The sequence below is a fragment of the Manis pentadactyla genome, chromosome 1 (assembly GCF_030020395.1).
Source record: "Manis pentadactyla isolate mManPen7 chromosome 1, mManPen7.hap1, whole genome shotgun sequence".
NCBI classification, from domain to species: Eukaryota; Metazoa; Chordata; class Mammalia; order Pholidota; family Manidae; genus Manis; species Manis pentadactyla.
Genome location: NC_080019.1, coordinates 213,415,363 through 213,437,608, shown reverse-complemented (window position 1 = coordinate 213,437,608; position 22,246 = coordinate 213,415,363).

Genomic DNA, 22,246 nt, shown 5'->3' with positions numbered 1-22,246 from the left:
ACCTTTGACAATAACGATAATCCTTATATTGGAATTGTGCTTTAGAGTTTGCAAAATGCTTTCAGGCAAAGTGTTTTCACATGAAAGAGCCCACTTACTTCTGAGACAGACCCATGAAACAGACAGGGGAATTTTTAGCATTCGTCATTTAAAAACATGAAAAATGATGTGTACAGAATTAAGTCATCTGTCCAAAAGATTCACAGATATGAACAGAACCCAAGTTTTATTTCTCCTATGCTTTGCTGCCTTTCTAAGCATCCTGTAAACAACATCAGTTGTTACTACCACATTTTGGCCCAGACTTGGAAGGAATGGAAAGAGGAGTGGAAAAAAGAAGGAAAGGAGGAAATGGGCAAAAAATGAGAGAAAAGAGATAACGATTTATGGCCTTAAAAATAATTGACATAAGGAGTCATGACTATCAAATGTGATACCCAGTTTGGGATCCTGAAACAGAGAAAAAGTAGTAGGTAAAAGCTAAAGAAATCTGAATGAAATATGGACTTAAGTTAATAGTAATACATTAATAGCTGTTCATTAATTCTAACAAATGAACCATAATGATGTAAGATGTTAATAAAATGAAAAATTGGGTATAGAATATATTGGAATTCTATGCAGTATTTTTGTGATTTTTATGTCAGTCTAAATTCTTCTAAATAAAAAGTTTATTAAAAATGCAATTGGGAGGAGGACATATCCAGCGCTTAAGGTTTATAATGCTTTCTGGAGGCCATGTTGCACATGGCTCAGTTTTTGCTGAAGGGAAGTAGTTTCCATCCCAATTTATGATATTTTGTTAGATGATTCTATAGAATAGGCTTGTCAACCTATGACCTGTGGGCCAAATCAAATCCAAAACTTTTGTAACTAAAGTTTTATTGGTTTATTAGTTATAGCTGTGCTCGTACATTTGCATATATCTGGCCACTTGTGGCAGCACTAGCAGAGGTGAATAGTTATGAGACCACATGGTGCACCAAACCAAAGATATTTATTACCTAGCCCTATACAGAAAAAGTTTGCCAAACACTGGTATAGGACATCAAATTCTCTGTTTTTCTTCAACAGCTATTTATTGAGTGCCTACCATGTGACAGATACTCTTCTATGGGGTAGTAACAGTAGTGATCAAAACAGAGTGTCTGCCTTTTGTAGCACTTAGCCTCCAGAATAATGAGATGATAGTATAAATAAATAAGCAGCATCAATAAGAATTTGTGCAAGATTACTTCCAATAGCTTTAAGTTCTACAAAGACAATAAAATAAACATAGTTTATATAGAGAATGATGCTGGGGGTAGCACCTAATTTAGATTGAGCACTCAAGTCAGTCCTTGAGGTAAATCCTGAATGAGAAGGAAGCAGCCATGGAAAGACAATGGAAGCAGCATGCCAAGTAGAAGATCTAGAACTGCAGAAATCATAAGGCAGAAACAAATTTAAAGTTTAGAGTAAGGAAATTTTAAGGTTTTTCTAGACCTTAAAACCACTCCAAGATAAATAGAAAAAAATTAAATTTACATCCTACATTTCCTTTTCTTTTCTTGCTATAAACTTTTGAAAATGTATTTTTCAATGTGAATATCCAAATTTTCATATTCCATGAGGATTTTGCTAATGAAACTAATGATTACTTTAGATACACTACTCATAGGAAAAGAGTGCACTGTTACTTTTCAAAAGATTATGTGGCATGTTACATTTTCCATTATGCCTTAAAAACTATTCCTATATTGAAAAATTAAACAATCTTGATCAAATAAAATGCCTTTACTGTAGGACTTCTTAGCATCCTTAGTAAGCTAACATGCATCGTCAATCTACAGCCTGAAGCTTTTAGGGCATAGAAAACATCGAATTAGAGAATACTTTGAAAAATGTACTTTTAAGATTATGATATGCTTCTTTGGAGAATCCAGTGAAATCTGACACTCTTTTTACTTTGGAGATCTATATACATATAGGGTTTGGTCTGAAATTACAAAGAAAACTATTGGCTGGAAATAAACCTGTCCCTTTAGCATCAAACGAATCTCCAGGAGGGCTTTTACCCCCCTCCAGCTTTGTTTAGATGTGATATAAAACATTGTATAAGTTTAAGGCATACCCAGGTATTGATTTGATACACTTACATACTGTAAAATGATTACCACCATAAGTTAGCAGTAAGATAGCAAACTCTTCCATCATGTCACATAATTTCCATTTCTTTTTATTAGTGAGAACATTTAAGATTTACTCTTCAGTAACTTGCAAGTATAAAATCCACTATCATTAACTATAACCACCATGCTGTACATTAGATTACCAGACCTTATTCATCTTATAACTGGAAGTTTGTACTCCCTGATCAACATTTCCCGTTTTCCCCCACCCCCTAGCTCCTAGTAATCATCATTCTTTGTTTCTATGAATATGGCTATTTTAGATTCCACATGCATAAGTGATATCATACAGTATTTGTCTTTCTCTGTCTCACTTATTTCAATTAACATAATGCCCCCAATGTCCACCCTTGTCACAAATGACAGGATTTTCTTCTTTTTCATGGTGAATAATATTCCATTGTGTGTATGTCTGTGAATACATACATGTGCATGCATACACACACACACACACAACTTCTTCTTTATCCATTCATCTGTTGACATATACTTAGGTTGTTTCCATATCTTGTCTTTGTGAATAATGCCTCAGTGAACATAGAAGTGCAAATACCACTTCAGGATCCTGTTTCACTTCTGTTGCATGTATATCCGTAAGTGGAATGGGTGGATCATATGGTATTTCTATTTTAAATTTCTTGAGGAATCTCCATACTGTCTTCTGTATACAGCAGCTGCACAAATTTACTTTTCCACCAACAGTGCACAAGGGTTGTTCCATTTTCTCTGCATCCTCACTAACACCTGTTACCTTTTTTCTTTTTGATAATGGCCATTCCAACAGGTCTGAGGTGATAATCTCATTGTGGTTTTGATTTGCATTTCTCTGATGATTAGTAATGTTGAGCAATTTTTCATGTATCTGTTGGCCATTTGTATGTCTTTGGAAAAGTGTCTCTTTGGTTCCTCTTCCCAATTTTTAATGAGACTGTTTGTTTTTCATTGTGTTTTTTTGGTTTTGTTTTGCCAGCAGGGCTTTTAAAAACACCTATTGCTGAACCTCCTTCTCTGAGTTTCTGGTTAATAGGTGTGAATGGAGCTGGAATTTTTATTTCTAATACATCCCCATGTGATGCTGCTGCTGGTCTGGGTATCTCACTTTAAGAACCACTGATCTAGAAACTAAGTTCCATTGTTCCCATATAGAAAGTTAATTATCAGAATATGTGTTATTTGCTTTAAATCAGCCATATAAGAGATAGTGTGAAAGACACACACAAAAAAAAAAAAACAAATTTAGACAGCTTGTGACACTAAGGGCTCGCCACTCTTACTTTAGATACACAATCTTGCTCATTTTTTTCTCCTTGGACATCTTCAGTTATGGTCCATTGATGCCTTTAGTGTTATTAGACTGAAGGTGATATCAGGTCCTTCTCAGGCTTTCTCATCTCTAGAATATACACTGTGTTGTCAAAGTGTAGAGCCAGAGAGGCAAGTGACTATGTGTCGCTGTACCCCAACCTCAGCCAACAGACCTATATTCAGTCTCCCATTTTCATTTGTTCTATTCTCTCTGCTGAGTACCTTCTTGCTCCTATCCAAATTACTATATATGAGTGTGTGTGTGTGTGTGTGTGTGTGTGTATTCCTGATGTTAATGAAAAACTCATGCTCATTTAAGAATATTTTTAAAATACTGGAAAGCATGAACAAAACAAAACAATACCAAAAAACCCCACAAATTAAAATCAGCCGTAACCCAACACTCAGAACCACAAGGAACATTTTGGTATATTCCCTTTAATTGCTTTTTTATCTAAATCATATGTTAAATTAAAATGTTTTTTTGTTTATTGATGGTTTCTATTTCATCTAAAATTTGACTTATGTTCTTCACCTATTTTTCTATTAGGATGTTACTGTATTCATCTTAATTTATAGATTTTTTTAAACAATCTTTAACTCAACCTTTTTCATATTGTTTACATTTTTTCCCAATTTACTTGAGGGTTGCCAATACTTGGTAATGTCAGCCTCTGTAAATAGTGATATATCATATGTTCAACATAACTTTTTGCTTATAATTTTATAGTTTTGTGATGTTCAGAAATCTTAACTTCTTACATAGTTAAAAGTTTTTCTCTGTGATTTTTTTCATAAGTGTTTTGATAATTAGTCCTAACCATTCAAGGTTATTTAAATGTTCACTTTTGTTTTCTTTGTTCTTTTATTATGTCATTTAAACAAAATATTTAACCAAATGTATCCATCTGGTGAACACTAACTTAATATTTTTATCAAAGATGTATTGTTTCCTTCATATCAATTATTGACTATTCCATATCTTCCAGTCAGTTTAAGGATACCATACTATGAATTAAAGGTCTTATATAGGTTATTAAGATGTTATTTATACAAACATTTATTTCAAGGCTATATGTTCTGTTGCATTTCTGTTTTCATACTTTGTGCCTGGCATAATGCTATTTTAATTATGAAAGTTTTATAATGCTGCAATTCATCAATTCTGATTTACACAAATTTTCATATGTAAACATTTCTGAAATGGGGATGGTTCTTACAGAATGACATAGAAAATTATTATTTTTTTGTTACATAAAACAATGGTGTGTATTACAATCAATGATTTTTATGTCCATTGTAACAGAATATTTTAATATATAGGAGAACAGGGTTTCTCCCATTACTCCTTGCCAAGTTTTAACTGTGCTCATTTATATTTTTATTCATTTCCTTTTGCTATAGATTCTCCAGAAGTTTATATTATTATGAAAAGACCTTTTTAACCTCTCACTGTGCTTTTGCCTTCTACTTATCTGAAATAATTCCCCACTGCCTTTTTTAAATATGTATTTGCTGAGTAAATTATCATTATTTTTTCATATTTTTAGTTAATATTATCTATTATATTCTTGTGTATGGCTCATCTAGTTACATATTAGATTGTCAGCCAAATTCAATTGTCTTTGTTTTCCAATAGAAGAGTTTAATCTTTTCATACTTATTTTCATAAGTGAATCTTTTTTTATGTTTTCTGGAATTTGCCTGTTTTCTACATTTTCCTGTAAGAAAATATTTTTTATTCATATTCTTCAGGAATTTGGAAGTAATTCCTTCATGTTTGAATTCCTTAAATGGTTGGGGTGTTTTTTTTTTGTTTTCATGATAACCTCCATTAATCAATCTTTTTTCTTTCATGAAAGCATTCCATTTTATTACTTTGTTGTCTGTTCACAAAAATGAGAAATTTGACAAGCTTGTACTTCTCTGCCTTTTGAAAACTAAGTCCTGTTCATCTGAGAAAAATTGGTTTCAGATCCAGAATTTGTGATATCATTATTATATTGGACATCTCTTTTCAACAATTATTTTTTCATTTTACAACATGTGAAACAATTATAGATCTTCGTTGATTTACCATAGGATATGTAATTTAAGTTAAAAATATCATTAAATCAAAAATGCATTTAATATACTTAACCTACTAAACATCATAGCTTAGCCTACTCTACCTTAAACATGCTCAGGACACTTACATTAGCTTACAGTTGGGCAAAATCATCCAGCACAAAGCCTATTTAGTAATAAAGTGCTGACTATCTCATGTAATTTACTGAATACTGTATTGAAAGTAAAAATCAGAATGGTAATATCGGTATAGAATGGTTGCAAGTGTATTGGGTTTCACTCTCATGTTTGCACAGCTAACTGGTATCTGCAGCTTGCTACCACTACCCAGCAGCCCAAGAAAGTATTGTACCATTTATCACCAGCCTGGGAAAACATAAAAATTCAAAATTCACAGTATGGTTCAGTAGAATGCATATCATAAAATTGAAAATTTTTAAGTTGGACTATCCTAAGTTGGGGACCATCTGCATTTAAATATTTTCGAAATATATTAAATCTCTTAGACTGTAATTTTCTTGATCCTTGAATTTTAATTTTTAATCCTTTCTCAATCAACTGGAATATGTACTTAGATGTATTTCAAGAAAGACATATACACAGAGAGAAGGAGAGAGAGAACACATTTTTAGGCACTTAGATATCTGAGAATGTCCTCTGGTTGCCTTAATGTATATGGAGGAATAGGTTTACAATTTTAGGTCTCAAATTTACGCCATTAACATTCTGAGTCCTCATGCAATAACTATTGCAGTGGAGAAATCTGAGAGCAATTCAAGTTTTTCCTCCATTGGTAAAGTGCTTCATTACCTGGATGCTTATAAGAATATTTATCTTAATTATTCTAGCTAGAGTTTTGGTTTTGGTATGGGTCCTTTTTATTTCCCTTTCTTGGAATATTATGAAGCATTTTTATTAGAAGACAAATAGTTTTATGACTTGGGGAAATTTCCATCTTTTTTTTTCTGTTTTAATATTTGCTTTCATCCTACTTCTGGTTTCTTCTTTAAGAAAACCTCAAATACTCATTTTAGATTTCCATTCTCTAACTTCTTTATGCTTTTCTTTTTTCTGTCATAGTTTTTTTTTAATCTCTTGTTCTTTCTCCTTTGTTTCGGGATGAATCTCAATGGTGTGTTTTATGTGAGTGCTTTTATTTACTGTAATAGTAGTTCTTAACTTTACTGCCTTTGATGCAAATTTTAATTATGCTTTCACAATTTAATTTAGTATACTATATTTTGATCAGCTCTATAATAATTGTTTTCTTTATTATTTTTACTATACTATACTTTTTACTATATTATTTTAATATACTATATTTTACTATATATATATATACACACACTATATACTCTATATACTATACTATACATTATTATATACTATATTTTTCTCAGCCTTTGGTCTTTGTGTCTCATCTTGTTTTGTTTTTATTTTCATTCCATTTCCCTTTTAAGGTCCTATTTACTCTCAGTAATAGCTGCTTACGTATGAATAGACATTATTTTTTCTTGCACATTGAGGTTTAATTCATGCTGAAATATTTTAACATATTCTTTTGGTTTCTTTGATAAATTATTTTTGTAAAATGTTCTTCAAATGAGCCTTCATAATGATATTCTATTTTCTCCTTCCCTGTATGGCAATTAGATTTTAATAGGATACATGTTGTTTTGTTGTCTTTCCTGTATGAGTGAAGATCTATCCTATTTACAGTGTTTACCAGTTAGTAGGATGCCCTTGGCTGCGGGTACTGTCCATTTGGTTATAAATCTAATCATCTCAGATCTATATATAAAAATAAATTGATGTGCACAGTTCTTGGCTCAATTACCAGGGTCTTTTCTGTTGAAATCACAAGGGATGTCTTTCATCCCACACCCTGGAATTCTTACCCTCTAAATTAAAGCTGTACATGAAAATCTACTGCACATATTTCTTTCACAGCATTTCTGCCCTGCCTCTAGCCTCTAGTACTGTTTTACTTCTGAGAACTACACTTCTCAGCATGCAATGCATCCCTGTTTAAAAGGTCCCATATACCCACTTCAAATTCCATTGTGTTCTTGCAAAAGGAAAGGAGACATAAACATTATTGAAATTACATAGAAAAAAGGAGAGTGACTAAGATCTTAGAAATTAGATACAGAGTACAGACTGTGTAAGAGAGAAAGAAAAGGAGGAAAGGAAAAGAGAAGGAGATTAAGGAAAATAAAGTATTTTACGATCTTTTCAAGTAGTACGAGGCTATTTACTTTTCATGAAGCCTCCTTTTTTTCCCCCAGTTCAATTCCACTGGGTTTATAGTTAGCAGAAACTCCTCTTATTTTCTAGTAATAGGTTCTTTGTCAGTCTTAATTTTTTGTGATGTTGTGAATTTTCCTGTAGCTTAATAGGTATTTTAGAGAGAAGTTGGGAGAGACTGCCTCAGGAACACTATCCAGATGCCATTTTAAACTGGAAACCTATGGTTTAGTAATAAACACAGAGAAGACAATTGCCCATGTTAGAAGATAACATCATTGTTGATTTTTCCCATTCTGGGTTGATGTGAGCCATAACAATGCTGTTTGTATTCAGCGTCAACTACTGAACAAAAGGAATTATGCTAACTCCTTGATAGATTCCTAAAAATCAAATTTTGCATTGATTTCAGCTTATTTTGTATGTTACAAAGTCCAGCATAATATTGACTCAACCTTGATATTTTTGTGTATTTAATTATGATGCTAAAAGTACATACTGCTACCATGAGGTTTTGGATTTTCTCCTTATCTCTTTATGGTGTCAAAACACTTGATTTCATTCCAGTTTTAAATCATCTTCTACATATTCCAATAGTCATCCCAGGCAGTAGTTCTGAAACTGTTTTTGCATGATTTTTACAGGAGGCACTCAAAATAACATTCAGATTCCCAGGCAGTGCCTTCATGGACATAGACTGAGTAGGACCTCAGTCTTCATTTGTATTGGGCCTACAAAAATGACATTGATGGTCTATTCATACTTCGAGGACAGGGAAGGGATTAAGGTAAGATTTTTCTCTTCTTACCTTGGTATATGACAGCCTCAGAAATGTGTAACTATACATTTCCTACATTGAAGACTCTCTGTCTCTAAACTAGATTTTTGAAATGAAAAAAAGTATAGTTATCACTTCAAGAATTTGTGAAAGCATACATTCAACTTTCCCAATTGGCTAGAGGATTTAATGTAATTTCTTCTTACAGAAAAAAAAAAGCCTTTCCAAAATATTCCTCATATGAGTATTACTAACTACATATAAAATACTAACTACTTGGTGAACAGAAAAAGCATACTGTATTTGGAACCTAAGTGGCTTTAAGAATCAGAATAATTAGTATCATAAATGTGACCACAAACCAATCATAGGTCTCAATTTCTCCATCTGCTAAATAGAGCTAATCCCCACCTGCTTTACTCATTCAACAGGTTTTAGAAAGGTCAAATAATACAAACCTGTGAAAATCCAAAATAATTTGTATAATGTAAATACTGAATGCATCAAAATACTGTGCTAAACGAACAGTATTTTATCATCATACCTATATAGCATCAACAGAGGTTTCAGTAATTCTCTTATTTCATTGAAAAACAAATAAACAATATGCATCCAATGAGGATTATACCAGGAATAAAAACAAGGTATATAGTGTATAATAAAGAAATGTCTTGTTTACTTTTCTGCTTTTCAACTAAATATGTTGGTATTTATATTTAATAGTGTGAAAGTATGAGTTTTTCTAAAGCTATTAAAATTGTGTGCTGTTCTTTCCCAGAGGATAAATTCATTAGTCTAATAGAATGCTACAGGTAGCAGTTACTTGTCAGTGATTTCTCTATTAGTATCTGTGCACCATACGTCAGTCTTTCAATACCACTTTAATGGCCTGTAGACTTTTACTCAGGTACTTCCTAATTAAGTGTATTTGTAACAGCTATAGTTTTTATTATTAAATCATTCTTGATTCAGATTTTAGGTTGTTCAGACTGATGGTTATTTCTTAATTGTTCAGATTTTTAAAAGTTTAATTAGCTTTAGATGGCAGAACAGATGGTCTCTGAATCCTTTGGTGCTATATCTATGTGATAATATATTTTGTTGCTGTTTAATGGGATGACTTTTCTAAATTTTCTCATCAAATAACACTCTTAGTTTATTGTTTTCTTTGTTATTCAATTTGTGTCAAGGGTAATGTGAAAAAAACAAATTCTTCAAGCTGTAAACTTGGCCAAATTCAGAATCAAATATGATAGCCTTAGATTTGAAATATTTAGGTATGTTATGCAGACCAAGTAATATTAAATCAATGCAAGTGGAATCTTTGCTCACCCAATATGATACAGTCAAATAATTTCCTAACAAATATTGGTAAGCGCTTAGTGCATGCTGGACTCTAGGCATAAATCATGATTCAAAATAATGCTCTGCTCCTCTGCTCTCAAGGAGCATAGAGTCTACTGAAGAAAGAAGTGAAGTCTGTATATTAAGCTAATTATCACATTAATGATCATGTAATTACAAACTATAACAAAGGGTCTGAAGAAAAGAAATATAGTCATGTGAGTATATGTAATCAATAAGCCTAAACAATAACAGAGGGTCAGAGAAGACTTCTTCAAGGAAACAGGATCTCTGCTGAATTTTGGATGGTAAGTATCAATAAACGTGGCTATTGAAGGCATGAAAAAATGTTCCAGACACAGAAGGCAAAGCATATGTAAAGAATATAATATGCATATGGTGCATTTAGAGAAATGAAAGAAGATGAGAGTGGCTGAATCAGAGAAACTAAAGAGAAGAATATTTGTGAGACAAGGTTTGAGAGATTGAAGACATTTTAGATTAGAGTAAAAATTTTAGACAATATCCTAACAGTATAGCAAAGTTACTAGAGTGTTTTAAAAGAAGAATAATGTTATCCTAATTGCTTATGAAAAGATCATTTGGCTAATTTCAACATGTAAATTGAGCAAAGCTGGTACATCTACCACTATAGACATATAAAAATGTAGCATAAATATACTTCAAACTTCTAAGAGAGAAAATAAAGAAAAAAATATCTCCAACAGCCAGGAAAGAAGAAAGATTTGTTCATAAAATAAGAGAAGGAGTAGCCTAGAAAAGAACTTCATAAAACTATAGAAAAATGTACTGGGGAACAGAAGATTGTCCTTAAGCCTATGTGAGTCAAGAACTAGAATTTGTATATTTGTATAAAGCAGGAACATTGGAAGACCTGCCCTCCATGTGAAAGCACCCAGGAAAATTCTAATACCTGGCCAAAGAAGCTATATAAAAAATTAATATAAAACCACATCTCAGACACTCCTATAAATACCATGATATGCAAGATATCCATCATAAAAGATACAATCCCACCTTAAAAGGAACTTAAAATTGAAAAAAGAAAAACAAGTAAATAACCTGTAATGAGGAACGAATGCAATAAACTGAATGACAAGAATTTAAATAGCATAATTTGGAAAAGAAGCAAAATGAGAAAGTTTAAAAAATTATAGAAGAAATAGAAATCCTGACAAAAGAGTAGAATATCATGACAAAAAATAACAGATATACTTGAAAATAAATGGAATATAATTTAGAAAGGAAAAACACAGATATTAAATTTAAACTTTTAAAAATCTTTCAACAGCAGATTATATGTTGCAGAAGAAGGGAATTTGAACTACAAGATTGATCAGAAAACCTATATAGATTGAAGAGAGAATATGAAATGGAAAATATGACAGACACAGAAAATAGAGTAAGTAGAAAATAGAGAATGAAAAAGAAAATAAGAGATCATTACTGTGATTTTTCTAGAATGTTCAAGGAATAAATACTTAATTTAATGAAGAACACCAAATCCAGATTAAGACAAATGCAATTCAATAACATAATCGGAATATAAGAACGAACCTGAAGAACATCACAGACAAAAGATGATTTCTTAGTTGTTGGCTCGCCCAATATGATAGAAGGTGGGGCCAGGCACTGAGACATAGAACGATGAAAGCAAAGGAGATTAGGGTGGTAAACTGTCTTGAACTTGTTGAGTTTTATGTGCCATAAAGCCAGTCACATGTTGAAGCCTATATGCAACTGAATGCACAACTGCAGATCTGAAAAAGGAGGTGTGGGCTAGAAATATTTAGTTCTTACGTGAGTACAGGTTAAATAAAGTTGTTTGTAAGGGTCCAGCTGCCTAGGAAAAGAACTGAGATAAAGTCCATGACTTTCTGAAACTACATATAATGACTGAGAGAAATAGATACACCTTCAAAAGAAACATGAAAGGATTTCTGGAACAGAAGGAAAAACCCAAGGGGATACATTTCCACAAAAACCAATGTAAAATGCTAAGAGAAGATACTCTTCTTCATTCTCTTCTATTTGTGATTCTAAGACTACTTCTACATATAATAACATCATACAGGTCTGGCATTCTTCTGCTAGCATTAAATGTTAAAAAGAACACACATTATTAAATGTGTTACCATATGTAGACATCAGAATAATGGGTATTACATATGTTCACCTTATTGTAATCCTCTAACTCAGGGATTGCAAACTTTTTCTTTAAAGGACCAAATAGTAGATATTTTAGGTGTTGGGCTACACAGGTCTCTTTTGCAATTACCCAGCTCTGCTATTGTAGCATGAAAGTAGCCATAGACAATACATAAATATTGAAATAAAAATACTACTTACAAAGACAGCCTTGATCCCGAGATGCTAAACATATGAGAGCACCAGGATTTGCTGTAGGACAGACCCTGAGCTGCTTTTAATCTTTATAGTATATACAAGTAATATTTGTATTGCAGCATTTATTTTTATTTTTCATAGTTCTGTTAGGTCAAAAAATACTTTGATTTGAACCAGAATAAACTAGACAAATAATATGAGATGTGAACAATGTGATAAGAAGAGACATATTTAATTGGAAAATAACTGCAAACCATATAAAGAGTAACAAGAGAATATAAATAGCAATTTTCCAATTAAGGAGTATGCCTTATATATGCCAAAAGGGAAATGACATAGAAAATTAATCTGATAAGAGAAGAGAAACTATATAAGAATTCATGATCCATGTAAAAAAGCTAGTGTCATATTTTGGAAGTATCAAGACATTCACTTGAATACTTATAAACAATACTGTGGAGGAATAATAACAATAACAAAGGAGATACCCATAAAACAAAAATGCATATGTGTGCACACATAGATATGAACAAACATACATACAACACACATACACACATACACTCACACACAAAACTATAGTTTAGTGCTATATAGAGGCTTAAATCTCCATAGGACTTCATACTTAAAATTTTGAAATTAAAAGTGATGGTTATATAATTATTTTAAATATATATGTAATAAAATAAATATATGCAATAAATGGATTAATATGTCTTATTTTGTCTCAAAGAAGCTAGAGTAGTTATAGTTTTTTTAAAATATTTTTCCAAGAAGGAATAGATATATACTTTCCTATTCCTCCCACTATGTACAATTAATATCCTGCTAATTATATGTAAAAGAAATAAAAGTAGACTTGCCAGGGTGAAGAGAAGGCAGACTGGCTAGAAATCTCAGGACCCAAGGGACAACATGCAGTGCATTTTCTGTGTTTTCTTTTACCTCATATAGTGCAGACTTTTTCCAGCTGAAGAAGCTAGCACCTGGAAATGACAAGAACTGCAGACTGAAACACAAACAATCAAAATAAAGCCTCCTTAAAAGCTGAAGGACCAGGAAAGGGGCACCCTAGCAAGACAGAACATTTAGACAATAACTGCATCACTGCAAAAACTAAAGCTCTACTCACATCCACCTAGGCAAAGGTGGACAAGTCTTCCCTACGTATAGACTGTAACACAACCCCCAGTATACCTCCCCCGCCACCACCAGGGATGTGTCAGAGAAGGCTGAATTTCATTCCCATCAGGTGGTAAAGAGATACCCACTGAACCCCAACCAGTGCAGTATTAGTAGAGACTACTTAGACTTCCACCCTGGCCCAGAAATAATGAAGCACCCTCTTCATTTGTTTGAGTGGTATCAGAAGAGCTCTATTTCAGTGTTAAAAGGCCGTCTCCTTGTGGTTTCAGTGCAAGTTACAGGGGAGCATTAACATGGCACTCCCAGCCTTCTGTGCAGGGAGGTGTCAGTGGACACCTAGAAGGGGGAATTGGTATCCCCGGCCACACACAATAGTAAAGATTCTGCCACCCTCTTGGGTATCAAGAAAGACCGAGAGAGAACCTAGACTTGTACTTCTCTTGGCTAAAAGAAGAAAGTGGCAGTATACTGTCAGAGGAAACCAGCTAAAACAGAAGGATTAAATAAGATCCTGTCTCATAACCTAATAAAAATATGTCAAGGTTTAAGTTTAATATCACCCAGCATACTACCATGAGCCAGAAATATCTCAATCCGGATGAATAAATAGATGCCAAAACCTAGGTGACAATTGTTAAAATAATCTGACAAAAATTTAAAGAGACTGTAATAACAATATTTCATCAAGCCATTATGATCTCAGTTAAAACAAAGAAAAAATAAAAAGTCTCAGTAAAGGAATAGAGGATATAAAGAAGCAAACAAATTTTTGAACTAATAACCAGAAAAAGAAAAACCCTCAATAGATAGGCTCAACAACAGGATGGAAAGAACAGAGAAAAATGTTCAATGAACAGCAAGATAGAACAATTGACATTAACCCAACTACAAAAAGAGAAAATAAACTGGGGAAAAATGAAAAGAACTAAGGGGAAAAAAGCCAACACCCCAAAATTAATTTCTCTCATGAGTGGTGTGTTGAAGTCTCCTAAAATGAATGCATTGTATTCTATTTCAGGGGTGCATATAGTTTTCAGAGTATAGGTCTTTCACTTTCTTGGTTACGTTTATTCCAAGGTATTTTATTCTTTATGATGCAATTGTGAGTGGAATTGTTTTCCTGATTTCTCTTTCTGCTAGTTCATTGTTAGTATATAGGAATGCAACAGATTTCTGTGTATTAATTTTGCATCCTGCAACTTTGCTGAATTCAGATATTAGATCTAGTAGTTTTGGAGTGGAGTCTTTAGGGTTTTTTTATGTACAATATCATGTCATCTGAAAACAGGGACAGTTTAACTTCTTCCTTGCCAGTCTGGATGCCATTTATTTCTTTGGGTTGTCTGATGGCCGTGGCTAGGACCTCCAGAACTATGTTGAATAAAAGTGGGGAGAGTGGGCATCCTTGTCTTGTTTCTGATCTTAAAGGAAAAGCTTTCAGCTTCTCATTGTTAAGTATGATGTTGGCTGTGGGTTTGCATTATGTGGCCTTTATTATGTTGAGGTACTTTCCCTCTATACTCATTTTGTTGTGAGTTTTTATCTTGAATGGATGTTTGAATTTTCTAGTTTCGTTAATTGTGAGTTTAGACTGTTCATTTGGGATTATTCTTTCCTGAGGTAGGCCTGTATTGCAATATAGTTTCCTCTTAACACTTGATTACCTTTTGATTTTATTGCTGTAATTGGTCTGTTCGGATTTTGTTTCCTCCTGGGTCAGTCTTGGAAGGTTGTGTTTTTCTAGAAAGCACCATTTCTTCTAGGTTATGCAATGTATTGGTATATAATTTTCCATAGTATTCACTCATAATTCTTTGTATTTCTGTGGTGTCTATAGTGATTTTTCCTTTTTTGTTTCTGATTCTGTTTATGTGTGTACACTCTTTTTTTCTTGATAATTCTGGCTAGCGGTTTATCTATTTTGTTTATTTTTCAAATAACCAGCTTCTCATTTCATTATTCTTTCTATTGTTTTATTCTTCTCAATTTTATTTATTTCTGCTCTGATCTTTATTCTATCCCTTCTTCTACTGACTTTGGGCCTCCTTTGTTCTTCTTTTTCTAGTTTCACTAATTGTGAGTTTAGACTGTTCATTTAGGATTGTTCCTCTCTTTAAGGTAAGCCTGTATTGCTAAATACTTCCTTCTTAGAGTTGTCTTCACTGCATCCCACAAGTTTAGTGTGTTGAGTTCTTGTTTTCATTTGTCTCCATATATTTTTTGATCTGTGTTTTAATTTGGACCTTGATCCTTTGATTATTTAGGAGCATGCTTTTAAGCCTCAATGTGGCGGTGGGGGGGGCTTTTTTGTTTTCTTTGTATCATTTATTTGTAGTTTCATACCTTTGTGGTCCGAGAAGCTGGTTGGCATAATTTCAATCCTTCTGAATTTACAGAGGCTCTTTTTGTGTCCTAGTATGTGATCTATTCTGGAAAATGTTCCATGTGCACTTGAGAAGAATGTGTATCCTGCTGCTTTTGGGTGTAGAGTTATGTAGATGTATGTTAGGTCCATCTGTTCTAGGGTGTTGTTCAGTGCCTCTGTCTCCTTACTTATTTTCTGTCTGGTGAATCTGTCTTTTGGTGAGAGTGGTGTGTTGAAGTCTCCTAAAATGAATGTATTGCATTCCATCTCCCCCTTTAATTTTGTTTGTATTTGTTTTACATATGTAGGTGCTCCAATATTTGGTGCATAGATATTTATAATGTCTCTGTCCTCTTGTTGGACTGACCACTTTATCGTTATACAATGTCCTTCTTTTTCTCTTGTTACTTTCTTTGTTTTGAAATCTATTTTGTCTGATACAAGTACTGCTACTACTTTTTTTTCCAAATTATTTGCATGAATATATTTTCCTGTCCCTTCACTTTTCATCTGTGTGTATGTCTTTTGGTTTGAAGTGAGTCTCTTGTAGGCAGAATATGAATGGGTCTTTTTTTTTTCCCTTTCTTAATTCTGTGTCTTTTGATTGGTGCACTCAGTCCATTTACCTTTAAAGTGATTATCATCACACATATTGCCATTGTTGGCTTTAAATTTGTGGTTCAAGGGCAGCTTCTTATTATCTATCGTTTTATCTTAACTTGCTTATTATAGTATTTCAAACAAAATCTAATGGTTATCTTTTTTCTCCCCTTCTTCTTCTTCCTCCTCCACTCTTTATATTTTAGGTGTCATATTCTGTACTCTTTTTGTATCCCTTGACTAACTTTGTGAATAGTTGGTTTTATTTTTTTTTCTTTTGATGAGAAAATCCCAAATAAGAAATCTTAAAATTTATATAGAATTTCAAGATAACTTGAGTAGCCAAAACAACCTGGAAGAAGAATCATCTGGAGAACTAACACTTAACTTACTACAAAGCTACAGAATTCAAAATAGTGTGGTATTGATATTATATAATAGAAACAGACCAGTGTAATGAATAATGAGCCCAACAGTAAACCCTCACATTTATAGTCACCTGATTTTTGAAAGGGTGCCAAGACCCCTTGCTGGAGAAAGAACCATATTTTTAATAAATGGTTTTCAGAAAATTATATATCCACATGCAAAAGAGTGAAGTTGGATCCTTACCTTGCAGTCTACAGAAAAAAATCAACTCAGAATGGATCAAAGATCTCAATTTAAGAGCTAAAATTATAAAACTCTTGTAAGAAAATAGAGGGTCAAATCTTCATGACAAATAAGATACCAATGGCATAGGCAATAAAAGAAAAATTAGATAAATTAGACTTCATTAAAATTGCAAATACATCTAAGAATACTATCAAGAAAAAGAGAAGATAATCCACAAAATAGAAGATATTTGTAAGTCATGTATCTGAAAAGGAATTAATATCCAGAATATATAAAGAACTACTAAAACTCAAGAAGAACAACTAAAGACAACCCAGTCTTCAAATGGCCAAAGGATCTGAATAGGTGGTGCTCCAGTGAAGATATACAAATGGCCAGAAGACAAATGAAATGATGGTCAACATCATCAGTCATTAAGTAAATGCAAATCAAAACCACAATGAGACAGTACTTTAGATGTATTAGAATGGCTATTACTGTCCTCCCCACCAAAAAAAGAAAAGAAAACACAAGTGTTAGCAAGAGAAAATACAAGAAACTGAAAAACCTGTACATTTCAGGAAGGAAGGTAAAATTATGCAGTCTCTGTGGAAAACAGTTTGGGAGTTCCTCAAAATGTTAAACATAGAATTACCATATGACCAGCAACTCTGCTCCTAGGTATAGACCCAAAATAATTAAAAACAGAGACTCAGCACATACTTGTACACCAATGTTAATAGCATCATAATTCATGATAGACAAGAGGTAGAAACTACCCAAATATCCATCAACAAATGAATGGATCTTTAATAATTCATGATAGACAAGAGGTAGAAACTACCCAAATATCCATCAACAAATGAATGGATCTACATACATGGAATATTTTCAGTCATAAAATGATATGAGGTTTTGAAATTTGATACAATTTGGATGAACCCTGAAATCATAGTGCTAAATTAAATAAGTCAAACACAAAAGAACAAACATTGTACAATTCTACTTATATAGAACATCCAGAACAGGAAATTAACAGAGGCAGGAAATAGATTGAGCTTACCAGGAACTAGGAGAAAGGGGGAATGGAGAACTATTGCTTAAAGACTTCAGAGTTTCTGTTTGGAGTCATAAAAATTTTGGAAATAGACAGTGGTGATAGTTACCCAACATTGTAAGTTTAATTAATGCTACTGAATTGTATACTTAAAAATGATTGCAATGGCAAATTCTGTTATATATATTTCCCACCATTTGGAAAATAGTTTAAAAAAAGAAAAATATACTGGTATCATTTGTTAATTTTAACTATCCATGGCTTCTCAGTGCTGTTAGAATAAAACAAAAGTACCCAATTTGACCAAAGGCTCTGCAGGTTTCGGCCCCTATCTACTTCCTTCTCTGGCCAACCCTTGTATCATGCTCCCCCTCTTTCCCATTACACCAGCTCCCTAGCACTTAGTATCTTCCAACCTTACTCCTGCTACTGGGCTTCTGCTTGTGCTATTCTCTATGCCTGAAATAAGACTGCTTCCCTAATTAACTTTTTTCCTTCTTATGTCTAATCAGTACTCATTTATTTTCTTTCTTATATGGCTTAAACAGTATGGCAACCCGAAGATTAACTAAAACAGTAATCCATATTTTAGTGGCCTATTGTGTATTTCATTTGTAACACTTATCACAGTTACAATTTAAAAAACAAATTTCTGATCATATAATGAATATTTATCTTCTTTTATAAAAATATAAGATCCATAAATGCATTATGCCAGGTTATGTTCATCACCAAGTCCCAAAATTATATGGTGTCATATAATTGACAGTAAATATTAGTGGAGTGAATGAATATAGTCCTTGTTATTACTTTTATACAGTAATCTGCCTTGAGAAATCATGTGTTATACCCAGCAATCCAAACCAGATAAATTGTTTGATTCATGAGTAGATAACTTTGAATTACTCATTTTTAACAGGCAGAGCCAGCATTTAACATCCCATTCATTGACCAACTATCTGGTTCAGGTATTGTTCTGCATTATAGATCTCACTTTGTAATTTTAACAAATTTATTCTAAAAATAGTGTAGCCCATACATTTTACATTGACCTTTCCTTTTCTGTAGTGTACCTGAACCAAATAGATTTTTTTTCATATTACATTGGGCAAAAGTTGTGTAGAAATAAACTCAATCCTGAATCTAAATTTGATTTGGAGTAGTAATGTTGTGTTTGATATTCTGTGAGCTAGTGCTATATATGTGTATTTGGTATGCCATTCTTATTCTCTCAGTATTACCGCTTGACCTTTAAAAAACAAAAAATAAATTAAAATAAGTATTGCAAACATTGAAGAAGTACACAGTAAATGCTAAGTTTTAGTTACAGTATTCTAACCCCCCAAGTTAGGGACTTGACCTCTTTTATTTACTATTTAATCTTCAGAATCCAGAACAATGTCTGGAATTTATATGCACTTATTAGTAAATAAATGTGAAAAGAATGAAGATAAAAACAAATGCCACTCTTAAATAATCCTTAATTATTTTATGTCAGTAAAATAATTCTTATCACAAGATTTTTATCACAAGTCCATCAAAATGAACTGTGAATTTTTTCTTCCTTATCCCTTCTAGACATTTTAAGCCTTTCCCTTTTAAAGGGAAAGGGTTCCCTTGCTTTCTTCTCCTTTGTTATTTGTCAAAATGATGACCATTAGCCAAACTAGACAATAGCAGGAGCTAAGAACAAAACTAAGTGCTCAGTAATCCTTAATTATTTATAAAATATTAGAGAATAATAAAATAATTAAGGATTACTGACATTTTTATTTAATCCTTAATTATTTGTAAAATATTACAGGGTAATATTTTTTTTTCCTGTTCACAAAGGCATGAAGCTACATGATTCTTTCTTATTTATTTCAAATGGTCCCCAAATTATGGCAGCTTTAGGTTGTGTTTATAATAGTATACTAAGTGATTTAAACTACACTGTTAGATAGTAAGGGAATTACCCTTGGACCTTTGGTAACCATGAATCTAAAGCCTGCAATGACAATAAGTACATACCTATTGATAATCACCCTAAATGTAAATGGTCTGAATGCACCAATCAAAGACATAGAGTCACTGAATGGATAAAAAACAAGACCCATCTATATGCTGCCCACAAGAGACTCACTTCAAACCCAAAGACATACACAGACTGAAAGTAAAGTAATGGAAAAATGTATTTCATGCAACTAATAGGGAGAAAAAAGCAGGAGTTGCAGTACTTGTATCAGCAAAAATAGGGGTCAGTCCAATAAGAGGATATAACTATTATAAATATCTATGCAGACTCTCTTGAGGCGGAGCCAACATGGCGGCGTGAGTAGGACAGTGGGAATCTCCTCCCAAAAACATATATACTTTTGAAAATACAACAAACACAACTAGCCCTAAAAGAGAGACCAGAAGACGCAGGACAGTGGCCAGACTGCAGCTACACCAACGAGAACCCAGCGACTGGTGAAAGGGGTGAGATACAAGCCCCGGCCCCGCGGGACCCGAGCGCCCCTCCCCCAGCTCCCGGCGGGAGAAGAATAGGCAGAGCGGGAGGGAGACGGAGCCCAGGACTGCTGAACACCCAGCCTGAACCACCCCCACCAGAGCACAGACAGAGTGCGTGGGTGGGGGGCCCTGGATACAGGGGAAACAGGGCAACAAGACCTCTGAGCAGGTGCCGAAGCTGATGCCCCTGTGACAATGAAAAGCGGGGGCTTTTTGAAAGTCTTAAAGGGACAGGGACTTAAAAACTTGACGGAAACAACACAGGTCATAGTCCAGTAGCTGGAAATTACAGGGAAAACCGGGCGCACTAACCCCCTGGGCAACAGCTCTGATACCCCTCACGGAGGTAAACAGCCAAACAGCCCCCCCATCCATCACCCCTCCAGGCGCTGAAGCGAAAGCAGAGAAGCAGCCTGAGGCAAACTCCGCCCACAGAAAGGGCAATTTCTCCCTTCCGGCCAGGCAAGACACAAAGACCCAGTCTACACGCAATTACCCAACACAAGCCACTAGGGGTCGCAGTTGTCCCAGTAAAGAAAGGCCAGTAGCAAGTGAAAAGTTTGGCCCTCCCAGCTGACAGTCAATAGCACCTGTCAACATGAAAAGGCAAAAAAATATGATACAGACAAGACTAACCCACACAGCTTCGGCATCTGCTATATCTACCCCTGAGAAGGAACCTGGGGAGATAGATTTAGCCAGTCTTCCTGAAAAAGAATTCAAAACAAAAGTCATAACCATGCTGATGGACTTGCAGAGAAATATGCAAGAACTAAGGAAGGAGAATACAGAAATAAAACAAGCTCTGGAAGGACTTAAAAAACAGAATGGACCAGATGCAAGAGACCGTTAAAGGACTAGAAAACAGAGAACAGGAAAGCAGAGAAGCTGATGCAGAGAGAGATAAAAGGATCTCCAGGAATGAAAGAATTCTAAGAGAGCTGAGTGACCAATTGAAAAGGAACAATATAAGAATTATAGGTATACCAGAAGAAGTAGAGAGAGAAAAAGGGATAGAAAATGTCTTTGAAGAAATAATTGCCAAAAACTTCCCCAAACTAGGGGAAGAAATGGCCTCTCAGACCACAGAGGTACACAGAGCTCCCATGACAAGGGATCCAGGGAGGGCAACACCAAGACACATAATAATCAAAATGGCAATGAGCAAAGACAAGGACAAAGTATTAAAGGCAGCCAGAGAGAAAAAAAAGGTTTCCTACAAAGGAAAACCCATCAGGCTATCATCAGACTTCTCAACAGAAACCCTACAGGCGAAAAGAGAATGGCATGATATACTTAATGCAATGAAACAGAAGGGCCTCGAACCAAGAATACTGTATCCAGCACGAATATCATTTAAATATGAAGGAGGGATTAAACAATTCCCAGACAAGCAAAAGTTGAGGGAATTTGCCTCCCACAAACCACCTCTACAGGGCATCCTACAGGGACTGCTCTAGATGGGAGCACTCCTAAAAAGAGCACAGAACAAAACACCCAACATATGAAGAAGGGAGGAGGAGGAATAAGAAGGGGGAGAAATAAAGAATCATCAGACCGTGTTTATAATAGCTCAACAAGTGAGTTAAGTTAGACAGTAAGATAGTAAAGAAGCTAACCCTAAACCTTTGATAACCACAAACTTAAAGCCTGCAATGGCAATAAATTCATACCTTTCAATAATCACCCTAAATGTAAATGGACTGAAT